This window comes from Mus musculus, chromosome 6 (assembly GCF_000001635.26).
Source record: "Mus musculus strain C57BL/6J chromosome 6, GRCm38.p6 C57BL/6J".
In the NCBI taxonomy this organism is placed as follows: domain Eukaryota; kingdom Metazoa; phylum Chordata; class Mammalia; order Rodentia; family Muridae; genus Mus; species Mus musculus.
In genome coordinates, this window is record NC_000072.6 from 31,701,083 (window position 1) to 31,720,509 (window position 19,427).

The 19,427-nt window shown below is 43.2% G+C and overlaps 1 long non-coding RNA gene across 3 annotated transcripts in view; it reads left to right on the forward strand.

Annotated features, from left to right (window-relative positions):
• Nucleotides 1–19,427, forward strand: part of Gm13846 — a 92,079-nt gene that overhangs the window by 50,073 nt on the left and 22,579 nt on the right. Inside the window, exons 1-2 of one of the 3 annotated variants that reach the window (XR_001785211.1) lie at nt 17,069–17,938; nt 18,291–18,650. The exons of 1 other annotated variant lie outside the window; for it this stretch is intronic. This is a non-coding gene — a long non-coding RNA (predicted gene 13846). Of the gene's footprint in view, nt 1–17,068; nt 17,939–18,290; nt 18,651–19,427 lie in introns of those variants that run through there. One more of the 3 variants, XR_001785210.2, reaches the window with a different exon arrangement.

Genomic DNA, 19,427 nt, shown 5'->3' on the forward strand with positions numbered 1-19,427 from the left:
ACTTACACTGTCTCTCTGTGCTTTCACGGTAAGCTCTGACCATGTCTCAAATGGGAAAATGCCCAGCAAAATCTCAATTTTCTACAGAGATTCTGTATCATCCATGAAATGAAAGTTTTGTTCCTTTGAAAGATCTTTAATCAGAGCACAATGCACAGGTGGCAGAGAAGGCATCTGGATTCCTAGTGGTTCCAGGGACAAAACCTTCCAGCACTGAATTAAAGCACACACTGAATTAAAGCACACGAGAGCCCACATATCTTGTGGCTCACATATCATGTGTGCATGTGTGCACGGGTATGTGCTGAGTTGGGCTGAGGAGGACAGGAAGACTTAAGGAGACAGTCACTTTTCATTCTATCACTGAAGAACTCTGGAGGGGAAAGTTGACTTAGGTATCAACTCTGCCTTTTAAGTTAGGGTGGGACCTTGGGCAAGCCACTTCAGTTCTGGGAGCTCCATCCATGAAATGGACATAAGAGATCTAAGGCATGAAATTGAAACGCTACAGGCTCAGACAGAAAGGGATTTTATAAGGAGAAGGAGGTGTTTAAATCACCAGCATAGAAAGAAGAAAGGACTCGAAGGCCATCAGGCCAGGATGTACCTCACAATCCTGAAGCTAGTGACAAGACCGTGGGCTCTGGAGTGTACCCCAGCAGCACTGATGGTCCACCTGCAGTCCTACCTCTCTGCTGCAGAGGGCTGGTGTCTTCCAGGCTCCAGCCTCCAGGCCTGGCATTAATATCTCAATAGGCAGGTGCTGAGCATTGTTTCAGCAGGACCCGCGCAGTGGTTTAACCCTGCAGTTGCTGGAGGTGGGAGACTCCATCTGAGCACTGGGTAAGTCTTTTTTGTTCCAGAGTCCCATGATTCTGGTGGGGAGACTGTACCTGGAGGGTCTCAGTAGAAAAGACCATCTTTAAAAAATGGTCTCCCATCTTCCAGGGTGGCCTTGAATTCATTATGTGGTGACAGATGGCCCTGGTCTCCTTATCCTCCTGTCTCACCCTCCCCAGCACTTGTGAGATTGATTATAACGCTTGAGCCACCATGCCTAGTTTATGAGGTGCTTAGACTCCAACCCAAGGCTTTGCGCACACCAGGAAAGCACTCTACCAATTGTGGTATATATCCCCAACCCCAGAAGTCTCACTTTTTAAAGATTCCGCAGATTGTGCCATTGATCTTGCCATACTTTGTCTGATTAGCCTCCGTTCACAGCCCACATCCCCAAAGGGACAAAAAGTCCTCCAGGCTGGTGGAACTATAATGTTCCCTGAGTGTCACTTCTGAGGGAGAGGGTCAGGAGGGAGTCTGCCAGTTTCTGTCTCTTTCCAGCTTCTTCTCATCCCAAGTTTCACCCTGTATAAGAGTAAAGATTAGAATTTTAGGAGCTTAGAAGATGGCTCAGTTGCTACAATACTTGCTGATTTAGGATTTCCAGTATTCAAGTCAATGCTGGGTCGGTGTAGTGGCCTACCTGTAATCAAGCACTCTGGGAGTAGAGATGGGGTTCCTGGGGAGACAGGGGATCCCTGGGGTAAGCTTGTTAGACCAGGTTTAAGTGATAGTTCCTGTTTCAATAAGCAAGGTGGAAAGTGATCAAGAAAAAAACCCAACATTAACCTCTGCCTTCCAAGTGTATAACACATATGTGCACATGCGTCTGCCCGCGCGCGCGCGCACGCGCACACACACACACACACACACACACACACACACACACAGAGAGAGAGAGAGAGAGAGAGAGAGAAAGAAGAGAGAGAGAGAGAGAAAGAAGAGAGAGAGAAAGAAGAGAGAGAGAGAGAGCGAGCGCATGGGGTCCCTCCTACCCAGGAGGCTGTGAGTTCAGCAGGGCTCCTATCGTGGGCAGCAGGGAGAAGCAGGTGGCTCGATTCTCTGTCTCTCCTCTCTGCTTCTTTGCCCACCAGAGCGATCTGGAGATAATGAGCAGAGCAGAGGGCAGGAGCCTGCTGGTGCTGTTGTATTGTGAGGAGTGGGAGAAAGAATGGAATGGAATTTAAACACTGTTTGATGAGAAACCTTCCCCATGCCTGCGTCAGTCCTCCAAATTGGCACTAATTGCCACCTCCTCCCGACATGCCTGTCGGCAGAGCAGCAGGAAGGTACTGGCTGCCTCTCTTTTAAAAGCCAGCTCCCCTTCTAAGTGGTGATGGTGCCGGCAAGTAGGGAATGTGGGGAGAGTAAGGTAAGGGGGCTCTGCTGGGGGCCTGGGGACATGTGGAAGGCTCTAGGTGCCCTCACACCCTATCTGCTGCCCCTTGAATCTGCAGGTCTTCTTCTGAGAAAGGGGTGGGAAGCAAAGGGAAGCAGACTTCCTTTTCCAAAGGCCAGCATGCTACAGAGATTAAGTGGCTGTTCCACACGTGAACCCCGGGGTGGCACTCTCTCTGGTTGTGCTCCTGAGTCTCTTCCTTGGGCACAGCTGGTTATGGACATGGGTTGTTCCAGTTGAGGAAGCTCCAGGAGATAAGCTTCTATTTTGAATGAAGACTTTTATAGGCTTAAGGAGCCCCAGAAGAAGCAAGAGGGTAGAAGGTTACCTCCAAATGGTTAAGGGGACCACTTTGGTCTCAATTCTATCATGTTGCCTCTTTGGGGCAGTGTTACCTTCACTCTCCATTGGTGGGAGAGGCTCCAGTGGTCCGATGTTCTAGGTCTTCCATGCACATCTCCCCTCCCTCTCTTCTCCTTCTCCCCCTCCCTTTCCCCATACTCTACCTTCAGAGATCATGTATTCTTCCTGGCATTCTTTTTCTGTTTTTATTAATTTAAAATACTATTTCACTTTTATTTATGGTTATTTATGTGTATACCTCTCTCTCTGTCTCTCTGTCTCTCTCTGTCTCTCTGTCTCTTTCTCTCTGTCTCTCTGTCTCTCTGTCTCTCTGTCTCTCTGTCTCTCTCTCTCTCTCTCTCTCTCTCTCTCTCTCTCTCTCTCTGTGTGTGTGTGTGTGTGTGTGTGTGTGTGACATATTGCATGTACCCAAGAAGGCCAGAAGGTGGTGCTGGATTCCCTGGAGCTGGAGTTATAGGTGAACTGCCCAACATGGGTGCTGGTATCTGAAATCAGGATATTTGGAAGAGCAGCAACCTTTGGCTCATCTCACCACCTCCTGCTTGCCTTTCTGAAACAGGGTCTCGGGTAGCCCAGGATGCTCCTGAGCTCACTATAGCTGTAAGGGTGAAAATGGCCTTGAATTTCTAATCCCCCGTTTCCACCTCCTAAGCACGGGGATCACAGGCATGCACCACCACACCCAGACATTCTTGCTCCTTCTCAGGTCCTTGCAGGGTGATCTGTGAGTGCCAAAAAAGAATCCCTTTGACTGTTGGGAAAGAGCCCGGATGTGCTCTGAATACACAGACGGATGTTGTTATTCAGCAGGAAGAAAGAAGAGGGAGAAAGCAAAAGGAGAAGATATTGTTTGGGTACAATCTGTGTTTGCAATTTTCCACATCGGTTCTTTTTATGAACACTCCAAAAACAAGACAACAGCAGTGGCTGATTCAATATGCGCCATGCAGGAAAACAATAAGGAAAAAAAATAAGGGTTTTTAATAAGCACTTGGAAAGGCTGTAATTAAATCTCAGGCTCTGTTTGGAAAACAAGAATCTCATTTAGTGCTTTTGCCCCTGTGCTCCCTAACATCTGCACCCGTGTTTTCTGCTGGGCAATTACTGAGTCCTCGGTGACTTGATTAACAAATACAGGTGCCGATTTGCTCAAGAAAGAGATCCTGGGATGGAAGTTGGGGAGGTGGCAGGGGGCTGTGGGAGCTAGGAAGATTTGACTCTCCCCAGCAGGTGTCTTGTGGACTTAGGAGAACCTGAGAAAGAAGAGTTGCTGGCTATGGGGAAGGAAGAAATCAGGGAGTGTGTGTGTAGTGGGGGTGGGGCAAGAGTGTCTCCCCACCCCTGCCTGCTTTCCTGAGAGTCACTTCCCACCAAGGAGCCAAGGATTATGAAAGAGGAGGGCTTCTCTAGCTTAGGATTCAGGGAGTTTTCAAACAGCTTAGCCAGTCCAATGTCATGGCACATACCTGTAATGTAATCCTTATACTTGGAAGGTGGAGGCAGGAAGGTATAGAGTTCAAAGTCATGTTCAATTACTTATGCATGTCTGCAAGCTTGGGCAGGGCCACCAAGCCTGAAAGCATTTTTAGGGGGTTTCTTCCAGTCTCTTTAATGATTTTTATTTTATTTTATATGTAGGAATGTCTTATCCACATGTACTCGGTGTACTACATTCATGCAGTGCCCACAGAAATCAGAAGGGGGCTATGAGGCTCTTGGAACTGGAGTTACAGACAATTTGTAACCCAGGTCCTCTGGAAAACTGGCAATATTTTTTATCCACTGAGCCATCTCTCTATCTCTTCTCCAAACCTTAATGCACTATTTGAATTTTCTCTACTGTGTGTGAGACTTCTATGCTTTGACAAAAGTTCAGGCCAAGTTGGCAGTGTCCAGGGAGTTGGAAGAACCTGCTGGCATTAAGACTTGGTTTTTTTACTTCTTCTTCTTCTTCTTCTTCTTCTTCTTCTTCTTCTTCTTCTTCTTCTTCTTCTTCTTCTTCTTCTTCTTCTTCTTCTTCTTCTTCTTCTTCTTCTTCTTCTTCTTCTTCTCCTCCTCCTCCTCCTCCTCCTCCTCCTCTTCCTCCTCCTTCTCTTAAAGATTAATTATTATTATACATAAGTCCATTGTAACTGACTTCAGATGCACCAGAAGAGGACATCAGATCTCATTATGGGTGGTTGTGAGCCATCATGTGGTTGCTGGGATTTGAACTCAGAACATTTGGAAGAGCAGTCAGTGTTCTTACCTGCTGAGTCATCTCGCCAGCCCATGCTATCTTTTTCTTCTCTTCTCTTCTCTTCTCTTCTCTTCTCTTCTCTTCTCTTCTCTTCTCTTCTCTTCTCTTCTCTTCTCTTCTCTTCTCTTCTCTTCTCTTCTCTTCTCTTCTCTTCTCTTCCCTTCCCTTCCCTCCCCTCCCCTCTTCTCTCTCTCTCTCTTTCTTTTGACAGGGTTTCTCTGTGTAGTCCTGGCTTTCCTGGAACTCACTCTGTAGACCAGGCTGGCTTCAAACTCAGAAATCTGCCTGCCTCTGCCTTCCAAGTGCTGGAATTACAGGCATGTACTACCACTGCCTGGCCTGTGCTATCTTCTTTCATAGTTCTGATACAGAATTTGAATTCTCTGGAAAGATTGTACTCTCCTTTCCATCCCTTTGTGACCTTTACAGGCATGTACTACCACTGCCTGGCCTGTGCTATCTTCTTTCATAGTTCTGATACAGAATTTGAATTCTCTGGAAAGATTGTACTCTCCTTTCCATCCCTTTGTGACCTTTACAGGCATGTACTACCACTGCCTGGCCTGTGCTATCTTCTTTCATAGTTCTGATACAGAATTTGAATTCTCTGGAAAGATTGTACTCTCCTTTCCATCCCTTTGTGACCTCCAGGAAAAGATTCTTCCTTTTGGAATCTCAAGGACAGATGAGTTTCCTTTGAGAGATTGTGTCCAATTTCATGGTGCTGCCTTATGGCTTCGAGAACCCCCACTCCTGTCATGGCTGCTCTCAGCTATAGCCAGAAGCTGGCTGTGGTTCCCTTCCTTCCTCAGCATTGCCCAAAAGCTCTCTATGCCAGTTGGAAGCAGCCATATTTGGTGTATGTGCTCATGGTAACTCCTGTACCTGGTGCCAGGCTCCTGGAGAAGATCTGGGATTCTGGAGGAGTCAGGCTCCTCTTGCTAGTGCTTAGAACAGGATCTCCTACTTCCTGGGATGGAGAAGGAATGCTTCCGACACGCTGTTCACTGCGGCTGCCTTTTCTTAGGCTGCTGGGGCTGCAGTCACCTGCTACTGCTGGGGCTGCTGGGCCCACAGCTTTTAGGGAGTGTTGCCTGAATCAACTCAACTAAAGAGGGAGGCGGGGAGAGGAGAAGGATGAGTATCACTCCAAATAAGGAGAAGTCAATTAATATTCTTGGAACTAACTCTCTTAGCTGTATCGTCTGCCATCAGGAAGTGGCGAAAATTCAGATAAAGACTAGAGCAGCAGGCCATTCCTTTCAAGCTGGGATGCTCTGCTTGGGGAAGTCTTGGGGAGCTGACACTTCACCATTACCCTTACATGCTAATTACAAACTTTAGAAAACACCTGAGGATGTCATTAATAACACCACCTGCCATGCATATTATACTTACTTCTGGGAGCTCTGATGACAGAGAATGCATGATTTCATTTATTGTCACTGACTGCGCTGGAAGGTGGCACCTCCCCTAGCCCCTTTCAGATTCAGATACAGAGGCCAGGGAGATCGTTGCATGTTAATGGCTAAATCAAGTTTCAGTCCCAAGCCTCCTTTGTTGAATTTCCTGAACAGACACTTGAAGGTAGGTCTCTTTAGAGAGATTTCCTGTCACCAGGACTGTTCTGCATACTCTAGGAGAATGTGGATAAAATATCAGATGCTCAATAGATCTTTGTTTTCCAAGGTAGCTGCTAAGCTGGTTCCTGTGCCGGTTGACTTCATGAGGGCTGTTGTTGAAGGGCTAGTGGTGGCCAGACTCTTTCCATAGTGCAGATGGGTAGGAAGCCAGTCTACAGCTGTGGTGTTTACACTGTTTGCCAAGCTGGACTGCCAAGTTCTGCCTCGTGGGCTCTGGCACATGGTCTTCACTCAGCATCTGTAAAGGGTCCAACCACGATCTGCTATGATGGATCTGTACAGACATGGCTTTGCCCTTGGTGAGTCTGTCTGAACCAAAGAACATGTCCCTTGGCCATCAGATGCATTGGCAGTGATTCAGGTTGTGATGGAAGAGAGGACCAAGCTTTCATTACTGATACCCTTTCCATACCCACCCCTCTGAAAACCCATGAGCAGAGACTTTCCTGACGCCACATTAGAAGAGATGCAGTAAAATCATGTGTGACCTCATTTAGTATTAATACTGTATTAGATACTTTCCCCATTATGACAAAACACCCTCCAAAAGTGACTGGAGAGGAAGAGGGATTTTATTTTGACTCATAATTTGGGGATTGTGGTAGTTTGAATAGGAAAGGCCTCCATAGACTCCTGCATTTGAATGCTTGGCCCTCGGGGGAGAGGGGTGACATTATTAGGAGGTGTGGCCTTGTTGAAGTGGATATGGCCTTGCTGGAGGAAGTGTGTCACTGTGGGGGCAGACTTTGAGAACTCAGGCGCTCAAGTCAGTTCTTTCCCAGCTTCCTGAGGATCAAGATGTAGAACTCTTAGCTCCTTCTCCAGTACCAGCATGTATCTACCTGCATGCTAGCATGTTTCCCACCATGATGATAATGATGGACTAAGCCTCTGAAACTGTAAGCCAGCCAAATTAAATGTTTTTCTTTACAAGCGTTGTTGTGAGTGTTTTTTTTTTTTCATAGCAATAGAAACCCTAACTAAGACAGAAGTTGGTACCAGGAGTGGGATATTGTTGTGACAGACCTGACTGGGTTTTTATTTGGAGGAATGTAGACTTTGGGATTTGGGGTTAGGAAAGTAGCGGATTACTTTACACACAGTTAAATAGGCCATACTAGTAAGAGCATGGAATACAGTTCTGATGAGGGTGATTTGAGCTGTGGGGGCCTGGCTGAAGAGGTTTCAGAGATTGTGAGATTTTGGTGAAGAATGTAGCTTTGCTTTGGCCTTGTCTGAAAAGTCTGCCCAAGGCTATAGTCGAGAGTTTTAATTCTGTTGACAGAAGAATCTTAAAACAACCTAGTATAGACTTTGTTGTGTGGTTATTAGTGCTCACTTGTATGCAGATCTTTAATGAAAAGGAGCAAGCTGAGCAAGAAAAAATAGAAAATGTAAACCTTGAGGAGAAAAGGGGCACCAGGGAGTGCAATAGAGCTAAGTCCTGTGCTCAAGGAGATAAGCATATTTTTTAAAAAGTCTGATATTAAATGGGAATAAAGGGAGTTGTGACCCCAGGGCTAGACCCCACCCTGCTAAATTTCCAACTTATGGAAAGGAAAGTAAAGCACTGAATCAGAATAATGAGGATTTTTTTATGTGATTCATAATATCTATGTGAATCATAGATATTTGTTTATAATTTTTTTTTGGTTACATCTTTATCTGGTTTTGGTATTAGGATAATTCTAACTAGCTGGGCGTGATGGTGCATGCCTTTAATCCCAGCACTTGGGAGGCAGGCAGATTTCTGAGTTCGAGGCCAGCCTGGTCTACAAAGTGAGTTCCAGGACAGCCAGGGCTACACAGAGAAACCCTGTCTCGAAAAACAAAAACAAAAACAAACAAAAAACCAACCAAACAAAAACAAAACAAACAAAAAAAATCTAACTTTGTAAGAAAGTTTAGTAACATTCCTGTGATGTTTGTATATGTTTGGTGCAGGGAATGGGATTATTAGGAGGTATGGCCTTGTTAGAGTGGCCTTGTTGGAGGAAGTGTGTTATTGTAGGCATAGGCTTTGAGACCCTGATCCTAGCTTTCTGGAAGCCAGTCTTCTTCTATTGCCCTTTAGATGATGATGTAGAACTCTTAGTTCCTCATGTACCATGCTTGTCTGGATGCTGCCATGCTCCTGTCTTGATGATAATGAACTGAACCTCTGAACCTGTAAGGCAGCCCAATTAAATGCTAGTCTTATAAGAGTTGCTTTGGTCATGGTGTCTGTTCACAACAGTAAAACACTAAGACAGTTGCTTCTTCACTTTTATTTTATTTTTTTATTTTTTTATTTTATGGAATAGTTTAACAAGTGTTGGTCTTAATTCTTCTTTAATGGTCTAGCAAAATTTACCAGACAATCCATCTTGGCTTAGACACTTGTAATTTATGAAATTCTTAATCGCTGCATCAATTGCACTGCTTGCTACAGATCTGCTTAAATTGTTTATCTCATCTTGCTTGAATTTTGGAAGGTCATATGTGTATATAAGTTCATCTATTTCTTTTAGATTTTCCAAGTTAGTAGAATGTACTTGTTTTGTGTGTTAACTTGATATAAGTTAGAGTCATCAAAGAGGAAGGGGCCTCAGTTAAGGAAATGCCTCTGTGAAATCAAACCATAAGGCATTTTCTCAGTTAGTGATCAATGGGAGAGGGTTTAGTCCATGGTGGGTGGTGTCATCCTCAGGCTGTATCCTAGGTTCTGTAAGAAAGCAAGCCAGTTATTCCATATGAATTTGCAAATTGCTCTTTCTAACTCTATGAAGAATTGAGTTGGAATTTTGATGGGGATTATATTGAATCTGTAGATTGCTTTTGGCTATTCTCAACAACAAAAGAACTTCTGGGGAAATCACCATCTCTGATCCCAAGCTGCATTACAGAGCAATAGTGATAAAAACTGTATGGTATCAGTACAGAGACAGACAGGAAGATCAGTGGAATAGAATTGAAGACCCAGAAATGAACCCACACACCTATGGTCACTTGATCTTTGACAAAAGAGCAAAAACCATCCAGTGGAAACAAGACAGCATTTTTAACAAATGGTGCTGGTTCAATTGGCTGTCAGCCTGTAGAAGAATGCAAATTGACTCATCCTTATGTCCTTGTACAAAGCTCAAGGACATCCACATAAAACCAGAGACACTGAAATTTATAGAGGAGAAAGTAGGGAAGAGCCTCAAACACATGGGCACAGGGGACAATTTCCTGAACAGAATACCAATGACTTATGCTTTAAGATCAAGAGTCTACAAATGGGACCTCATAAAATTGCAAAGCTTCTGCAAGGCAAAGGACACTGTCAATTGGACAAAACAGCAAACAACAGATTGGGAAAAGATCTTTACCAATTCTACATTCCGTACGGGGCTAGTATCCAATATATACAAAGAACTCAAGAAGTTAGACTTCAGAGAATCAAATAACCCAATTAAAAATGGGGTAGAGAGATAAACAAAGAATTTTCAGCTGAGGAATATCGAATGACGGAGAAACACCTAAAGAAATATTCAATATCCTTAGTCATCAGGGAAATGCATATCAAAACAACCCCAAGATTCCACCTCACACCAGTCAGAATGGCTAAGATCAAAACCTCAGGTGACAGTAGATACAGCCGAGGATGTTGGAGAAAGAGGAACACTCCTCCATTGGTCATGGGATTGCAAGCTGGTACAACTCCTCTGGAAATCAGTCTGGAGGTTCCTCAGAAAATTGGGCATAGTATTACCTGTGGACACAGCTATACCACTCCTGGGCATATACCCAAAAGATTCTCCAACATATAACAAGGACACATGTTCCACTATGTTCATAGCAGCCTTATTTATAATATCCAGAAGCTGGAAAGAACCCAGATGTCCTTCAACAGAGGAATGGATACAGAAAATGTGGTATATTTACACAATGGAGTACTACTCAGCTATTAAAAATGATGAATTCATAAAATTCTTAGGCAAGTGGATGGAATTAGAAAATATCATTCTGAGTGAGGTAACTCAATCACAAAATAACACGCATGTTATGCACTCACTGAAAAGTGGATATTAGCCCCAAATTCAGAATACTCAAGATACAATTCACAGACCACATGAAGCTCAAGAGGAAGAAAGACCAAAGTGTGGGTGCTTCAGTCCTTAGAAAGTGGAACAAAATACTCATGGGAGCAAATATGGAGACAAACTGCAGAGCAGAGACTGAAGGAAAGGCCATTCAGAGACTGTCCCATCTGGGGATTCATTCCATATAGTCACCAAACCCCTGACACTATTGTGGATGCCAAGAAATGCTTGCTGAAAAGAGCCTAATATAGCTGTCTCCTGAGAGGCCCTGCCAGAGCCTTACAAATACAGAGGTAGATGCTCACAATTAACCATTGGACTGAGCATAGGGTCCCCAATGGAGGAATTAGAGAAAGGACTGAAGGAGCTGAAGAGGTTTGCAACCCCATAGGAAGAGCAACAATATCAACCAACCAGACCCCTCAGAGCTCCCAGGAACTAAGCCACCAACCAAGGAGTACACATGGCTCCAACTGCATATGTAGCAGAGGATGTCCTTGTCAATCGTCAATGGGAGGAGAGGTCTTTGGTCCTATGAAGGTCCCAGTGTAGGGAAATCAAGGGTGGAGAGGTGGGAGTGGGTGGGTGGGATGAGGAACGCCTTCATAGAAGCAGTGCGAGGGGGATGGAATGGGGGTTTCTGGGAGGGGGAAACTGGAAAAGGGGATAACATTTGAAATGTAAAAAAAGAAAATATGCAATAAAAAATATTAAAAGAAAAAGAAAAAGAGAAAGAAAGCAAGCCAGTAATCAGCATCCCTCCATGATCTTTGCATGAGCTCCCACCTTTAGGTTCTTGTCATGTTTGAGTTCCTGTTCTGACTTCCTTCAGAGATGAACCTCATTGTGTAAGTGTAAGCTGAATAATCCCTTTCCTCTTCAGCTTGCCTTTTGGTTATTGTGTTTCATTGCAGCAATGGAAACATTAAGACAGTAGAATGTATTGAATTCTAAGATGTAAGATGTAATGATACTTTGAGCTTCATTAGTATGTGTTGTAATGTTCCCCCTTGCATCTATCATTTTGTTAAGTTGGGTCTTCTCTCTCTTTCTTCTGGTTAGGCTAAGTGTGTGCCTTTTTTTATCTTTTCAAAGGACCAGCTCTTTGTTTTATTGACTCTTTCAACTGACTTTTTTTTTTTTTAAATTTTATCAGATTCTCCTCTGATTTTAAGATTTCTTTCAACTTATTGCTTTGGAGGTAAGTTTGTTCTCTCTGATTTGTATCTTTTTAACTTTTATTTGTAAAAATGTGCGTGCGTGTGTGTGTGTGTGTGTGTGTGTGTGTGTGTGTGTGTGTATACACCATGTGTGTGCAGGAGCTCATGGATGCTACAAGAGGGCATCAGATCCCCTGGAGCTGAGAACTGAACTTAGGTCCTCTGGAAAAGCAGCAAGCTTTTTTAACCACTGAACTACCTAGCCCTTCTGATTTCTTAATATCAGCATTTAGAGGTATAAACATTCCTCTTAGGATTGTTTTTATTGTACCCCAGAGGTTTTGGTATATTGTGTTTTCATTTTCATTTGACCCTAGAAGTGCTTTTTGAAACATTTCTTTCTTGTTTTCTCTAAGAACCCTTTCATCCATCACTCAGTAGTATGTTGTTTAATTTCCATGAGTTGATATATGGTCTGGAGTTTATCTTGCTGTTGATCTATAATTTTATTCCATTGTGATCAGATAGAATACAAAGATTGATTTCAATTTTCCTGTATTTCTAAAAACTCAAGTAGTGTTCTAATATACGATCTACTCTGGAGAAATTCTATGGGCTTCTGAATTCTGCATGTATTCTGCAGTGTTTGGTTGGGATGTTCTATAGATGTCTGTTGAGCCCATTTGCTCTATGGTGTGACTTAATCCAGATGTTCCTCTTTCTGCTTTTTGTCAGAATGACCTTTCTATTGGTGACAGGGGGTATTGAGGTTACCTCTATTGTGCTGGGGTTTATCTGTGACTTAGATCTTGTAGTATTCGTTTTATGAAATTGGGTACACCCAAGTTCAGGGTGGAATTAGAATAATAATGTTCCCTTGACAGGTTTTTCCTTAATGAGTATAAAGTGACCTTCCTTATCTTTTTGTATTTGTTTTGGTTTGAAGTCTATTTATCAGATATTAGAATAGCAACATCTGCTTGTTTCTTAGGTCTATTTGTTGGGCCTAGGTCCTATGTCTACTTTCCCCCATCCTTTTACCCTAAGAATGTCTGTATTTTGTGGTAAGGTACATTTTTTGGAGGTAATAGATAGCTCTTGCTTTTTGATCTATCCAGTCTACTGGCCTGTAACCTTTTGATTGGATCTGAGACTTTCAAAATTCAGTTTTATTGAAAGTTTTTTTTTATTGTTGTGTTTTTGTTTTTGTTTTTTGTTCTTTTTTAATTCCCCCCCCTCTTCTTCTCTTTTTTTTTAACTATTACTCTAGCATGGTTTATTCTTTCTTGAGGCCATGAAGTTAGATTTGTTTTTTCTCTTCACACAGTGGTTTTCATTCTTCCTAATGCTGTGCCCCTTTAATATAGTTTTTCATGTTGTGGTGACCCCCAACCACAAAATAATTTCACTGCTACTTCGTAACTGTAATTTTGCTATTCTTATGAATCATAATGTAAATATTCATTATACAGGACATTATATATGTTATTCCCAAAGGGGTCATGACTCACAGGTTTAAAACTGCTGATTGAAAATATTTCTTCAAGCATCTTCTGAGGAAGCGGCCTGGCTATCATAGATTCTTTTAGTCTATGAATATCATTGAATTCACTTATAGCAGATAGCTTTTCTGGGTATAGTAGTCTGGCTTGGCAGCTATTATCTTTCAGAACATGAAATATATAATTCTAAGCTCCCTTGGCTTTTAAAGTTTGAGTTAAAAATCTGGTGTGATTCTAATGGACCTACCTTTCATGTGACTTGATTTTTCTCTCTTGCCACTTTCAGCATACTTTGCTTGTTCTGAATATTTAATATTTTCTCCATCATCTGATGAAAGGATGTTCTTTCCTGGTATGGTGTGGTGTCCAAACACTTCCTGTATCTGTGTTGACATGTCTTTTCCTAACCATAGGAAAATTTCATTATTATACTTTTCATTATGAATTTTATTTTTATGCCTTTAGAATGAGAGTCCTCTTCCTACTGTATAATCAGCAGATTTGATCTTTTCAGAGTGTAGCCTGTATCTTGGAATCTACACTGATTTCTTCTTACCTTATCTTTGTCTTTGTAGAGTAGTTCCAGTTTCTCTACCTTGTCTTTAAGCTCAGACATCCTGTCCTCTCCTCTATCTAGTCGAATACTAAACCTCTCCAAAGAGGTAGGTTTTTTTTATGACCATGTTTTTCTTTTATTTCCAGAATTTCAGATTGGTTTTACTTTAGCATTTTTAATCTCTTCATTAAATTCCCCTTTTATATCATACATAACCTTCCCTATTTAATTCAGTTATTTATTTGTGTCTTGGAACATACATATAGCCATTCTTCTGAATTCTCTGTCTGGGAGTTCATCTAACTCACTCATGCTAGAAGCCATGACTGTAAGATTAAGGAATTATGTTTTTCTTTATGTTTCTTCTACTAGTGTTGAAATTTCAGCATCTGGTGTTATTTTATTACTTGGTTTGTTATTTCAAAAAATCAACTATCTATTCTTTTAGTTGAAGTATTTGTCATCTTCAAAAGGGACTTGGATGCAGTAGAACTGAGTATTTAATTCAGAAATTAACTCAGAATCTCAGGGTTTCCAGTGCAGGTTCTGTATTATTCCCAGAGTAAGATGCTAAGAGTGAGAGTAGCCAAGGCTGTGTGAGGGCACAGCTGTGCAACTGTCACACTAGCTAATTAAGAAGAGCGGCCCCTTTGACTTCAATAACTATTGGTGGATAAAGAAAAACCAAGGATGACATGTAGTAGATTCAGATTTCAGTTAGTAAGATTAAGAGTGAGAGGGAAATAGTGTGGCTAAAGATAAGAAATAAGTCCTAGATCCACTTAAAAACAAAATAAAAAACAGGAGATGGATGTAGCTAGAAGGGAAAGCTGGGATATGGTTAGGGCCTATGGATTTTAGAAACTGTTAAATGCATGATGTTTCCAAGTAAGAAATAGAGAGAGAAGAAGAGAATTATGAGAGAGGGAGAGAGAGAGAGAGAGAGAGGGAGAGAGAGAGAGAGAGAGAGAGAGAGAGAGGTGAGGTGGGAATAAGAGGAGGGAGTGAATGAGATATGGCAGAAGAGTGCAGCAGGATGCACCATAGTACATAGTACACTGGGTGGAGAACTATCAGGGACTATCCCAGAATGAAACTGAGCATCACACAAAGAAGAGCAAAACCATCCTGAGACCCATGTGCAAGAGTGGAAATTTAACTATAGAAAATAAGAGGTAAAAAGAATGCATATGAAGTGAATTGCAAGCACGGCTGTGCTGAGTTGAATGGTGACATTTTTCAGCTCTCCAGGGCTGGAGCAGGTTTTCTGCAGTAGTATGTGGTGGTGGCAGCGATTGGGGGAGGGAATCCTTGCTCTCTGTAGCCTCTGCATGTGAGGGGGTGTGGCAGGTGGGGAAGGGGAGGTTGTAAGTCCTTTCCTGGTCATTCTTCGGACCTCTGCACTGTACAGCAATCTCTTCAGGCCCTGCAGGTTCACAGTGTATGGGAGAAACACTTTCCTGCCAGTTTCTACTGCTCCATCCAGGGCAGCTTTGCTGGGCATTGCCAGCGTGATGCCAATTTGCGAGGGCTTCCAGCTGGGCTCCTTTTCTCAGCTTTCCTCCTTCATGGAACTTATCTTCTAAGAAGGAAAATGGCAGCTGAAAGTGCAAAATCAAGACTATTTAGCACATGGGATATGATAAACATCAGGAAGAACATGGAAGCAAGAATGAAAGGAGAAGAAAGGAGTCCTACCGGTGAGTTAGCAGAATCTGAGAGAGCAGGGGGAGCCGCCCGCACAGTTACCTGGGGGAGAGCTTCTGAGAGTAAGAAATATGGGGTTGGGGAGATGGCTCATTTGGTAAAGTACTTTATGAATAAGTGTGAAGACCCGAGTTTGGATTCCCAGCACTCAGGCAAAAGCTGGGTGTGATGGCACATGCCTGGAACCCCGGTGCTTGTGACAGAAAGAAATGGATTCTTAGAGCTCATTGGCCAGCCAACACAGACCATCAGTGAACTCCAGGTTCAGTCAAAGATTCTGTTTCAAAAACTAAAATGGAGAGAGATAGAGGAGGAAACCCAGTGTTAGCCTCGTATCTCCATATACATACAATTTTACACACATCCACATACATGCTCACACACACTCATATACACACTTACACTCACACACATTCACACACACTCACACACGCACATACACACTCACACACTCACATACACACACTCTCACACACACGAATACACACACATATACTCCCATACATACACTCATATACTCTAATACTCACATACACACTCATATACACACACTCATATACACACACACACACACTCATACACACAGACACATGCACACTCACACACACACACTTCATAGAAAATAGTAGATACAAGACTCTGAGGTAGGAGTTGATTCAAAGAATAGCAAGGGAGCCGTATGGCCAGATAATAGCCATAATGACAGCATCAAGAAAACCAGTGAGACAGTAGTGTTACATTTGGTAGATGTCTTGCCCAAGATTATGTAGGTACCATGCAGAGGAGCTTAGCCTGGGTATCTGGGCATGTGCAATGCAAGGCCTGCCCTCTCCATCAGCAAACAAGGCTGCAGAAAGGAGTTTGCAGGGTTTGTCAGGCACAATCAGCTTCTTAGAGGAGGGAGCTATGCACAAAATAGAAGACAAGGTGTTTTCTCTCTGTCGTGACTAAGTTAACAAACCACAGTCTCTCTTTAGGAACACCCAGCTACAGTGGCTGAGAATAAAACCAGAGCGAAGAGGCATTGAAAACAGGAGACAGAATCAGGAGCCCATGGCTGATAACTGAGGTTGATTACATTCTCCTGGAAGCCTCTACCAGGCCTCGCTCCTTCCTGCTGTCTCCGGCACTGACCGTGGTGCTGAATGCTGATGTGCGGAAACAGGGCAAAGTTGGCTGTGGCGGGTGATTTTTGCAAGTGCAGCAGTCTGTGCGGAAGCTGCTGGAGTGTCTGGTGCGTGATGTCAGCCCAGGCACGTGATAAAGGCAGAATGGAAGAAGGCAAGAGTGAGGTCATCCAGTCTGTTTCTCGTTCTAATATTGGTCCATGTTAAATCAAGCATAATGGTCTAAGTGGTCTAGACACGGACGATGCTGGCTAGGTGGTTGTGCCATGCCAGAAGCCAGAACTGCCCACTAGCTTCCTATGTTCCAGTGGTGTTCACAGTAGGGCCACATGTCCTGTGATCCTCGGTCACTCATATTTCTTCTTTTGGTTTGGTTTTCTAGTCTGCAGTGCTTAAAAACGGTCTTCAATTTCTTTGCCTTCCTGAAACTGCACCATTTCTCTTTTAAAGTACAGGTAATCTGTGTAGCTTATCTCTGACGATCAAACCGTATTCTGCTCCCTTCCCATTGTTCCATTTCATTTGCAGTTCTCACAAACGTGCAATTCTGGGTACATGATAGATCTGCAAAAAGACCTCACATCCTTTTGCATTTTTTGTGCTTCCACGAGTTTATTGTACTTTCTGGGGTTACTTTTTCACCAGAGCCATGATTGTCCTTGCTGTCTTAGGAAAAAAAAAAAACCTTATGTGTTAAGCCAGTTGAAGTTTTAAAAGCTGTGCAGTCATTCTAAATGTGTTAAGTATTACTGAGGAGCAAGGAAGAATGGGCTGGTGAAATAAAAAGAAAACAATATTTATGCTCCTTTTCAGGGATGCTAATTACATTGCATTTTACAAGTTAATTATGAAAAGTATGGATTACCTTGGCTTGTCCTAAATGGCTGCCCCAGATGGCAGCTTGCCAGGTTATTGGTCTTTTATGGATACAAAGATTACGTGTCTGAGTTATTGGCTCTAGTGCCTCATTAGTCTAGTTCTTCGGCCTCAATATTTGATTTTGGCCAATAAATTTGATCTTGCCTTGAGGTCTAATACTTCCTGGAGGCCAAGATGAAGGAGAAGGACAGGAAGGGTCTCTGATCAGCACTCCCCCACCCCCAACCAGATCTGTCCCACGTGAATGCCATGGCATTATCTTTCTGAGGAATTCAGCAGCTGCTTCTGTAGCCTGGACATCAGCAGTGCACTAAGAAGGGCTCATCTGAAGCTCTGGAAGAAACCTGCAGATGTCTGATGCACAGAAGGATGCTATGGAGAAAGCTTTTCTCAGAAAGGCTGGGCCCAGTGGCAATCATCTGTCAGCCGAGAATCTCTGAGAGCAGGGAGGAGGACGTAAGCTCTCCCCCTCCCCACTTTCCCCATGCCAGCTGGTTTCCCTGTCTCTAACTGGGTCTCTGTGTCTGTGCCTGTCTCTGCTCTGTGTATGTGATATGTGAAGTGAGTGTTGAGAGATCATTCCAAGAGCTAGGAAGAATGAAACGCGGAAGGGCTAGGGAGGATGGAATGACTGTAAGATAACCCATTAGAAAGAAAAAGCAAAAGAATTGGGAAGGAAAAACAAAGAAATTAAATACAATGTATGGATGGGGGGTCGGGAGGGGGGGGGAGCAGGACCAGGGAATACAAGAACGACTGAGAAAATTATTGGAAAGGAGTAAGCTTTGACAGGGGAATGTCATTGCAGGTTGTCATGCAGAGGTCCTGAAGAAGATATGACAGCAAACGAGGAAGGAAGAAGGAAATAGGAATAGGAAAGATGGATGGGTTGACCGAGACGAAGCCAGAGACACAAAAAGGAAATGAATACCCCACGGTCACAAGAAACCAAAGATGAGATATACGGTGACATTATCAGAAGGCAGAGAATGGAAGACAAAAGACAACTTAAGCCATTTTCTGGTCTGTTAAGTCACCCTGGCAGCACAATGCGTTGGGAAATGATGTCTGCCTGTGATCATTGTTTACTTAGAAAGCTGGCTGACATGAGCCGAAATTAACACAATAGGATGGAAAATTGCTAATAAAACAAAAATCCCTGCCGTTAGATTTTCATAGCCTAATTATTCAGCACGTTACTCACTAATGGCACGAGACATTACCATGCTAATGTGTCGCCCGCATATGTTGAGGAGGAAGGGTGGGAGGGACTTTGACTCTGGGCAAATGGAGAAATCCCACATTCCCAGATGGAGGACTGGTGAGATGGGTGGGGTACCAGTGGCTAAGGAAGCAGGGAGTCATGGACTTCTCTAGGCCCGCACAGGAATTAAAGCCCTGGGGGTTGTTCGTTTGCTTTCATCAAAGCCCTACAGGCCCTTCTGCAACCCAAGCTGCTCTCTGCATCTACCATGTGTCTTATCTGTCTGTGGCTCACATAGCTGGCCAGGATTAAGATTTGAGTGCAGAGAAGAAGCAAAAGCTATGTCCAGGCGCTCCTCCTGACAGCAGGAACCTGGCTTTGTTTACTTCTTCACCTGGCATAGCCTGATCACTCTCTGGCTTAAGTCACACACTGTTAATTTATTCTTGTTCTTGCTTTTATTGTAAATCTGTTCTCTTTTACTAACAGACATTCTTATTTATCCTAGACAAAGTAAAAAAAAGAAGAAGACCCCCCCAAATCCAGATATTGTATTTCTATTTTCTTAGAAGCTCCTTATTCCATCCAGCCATGGATTCATAGATCCAGGTGGGCATACAATATCAGCCAAATGGCTGCTTCTGGGCCATGTTATGGAAGCAAAGACCAGTATTTCCCCTAAGATATTCTAGTTCTCCTGGGGGATGTGCGGTTAGCAGCACACTACAAAGGAGCTTTTCA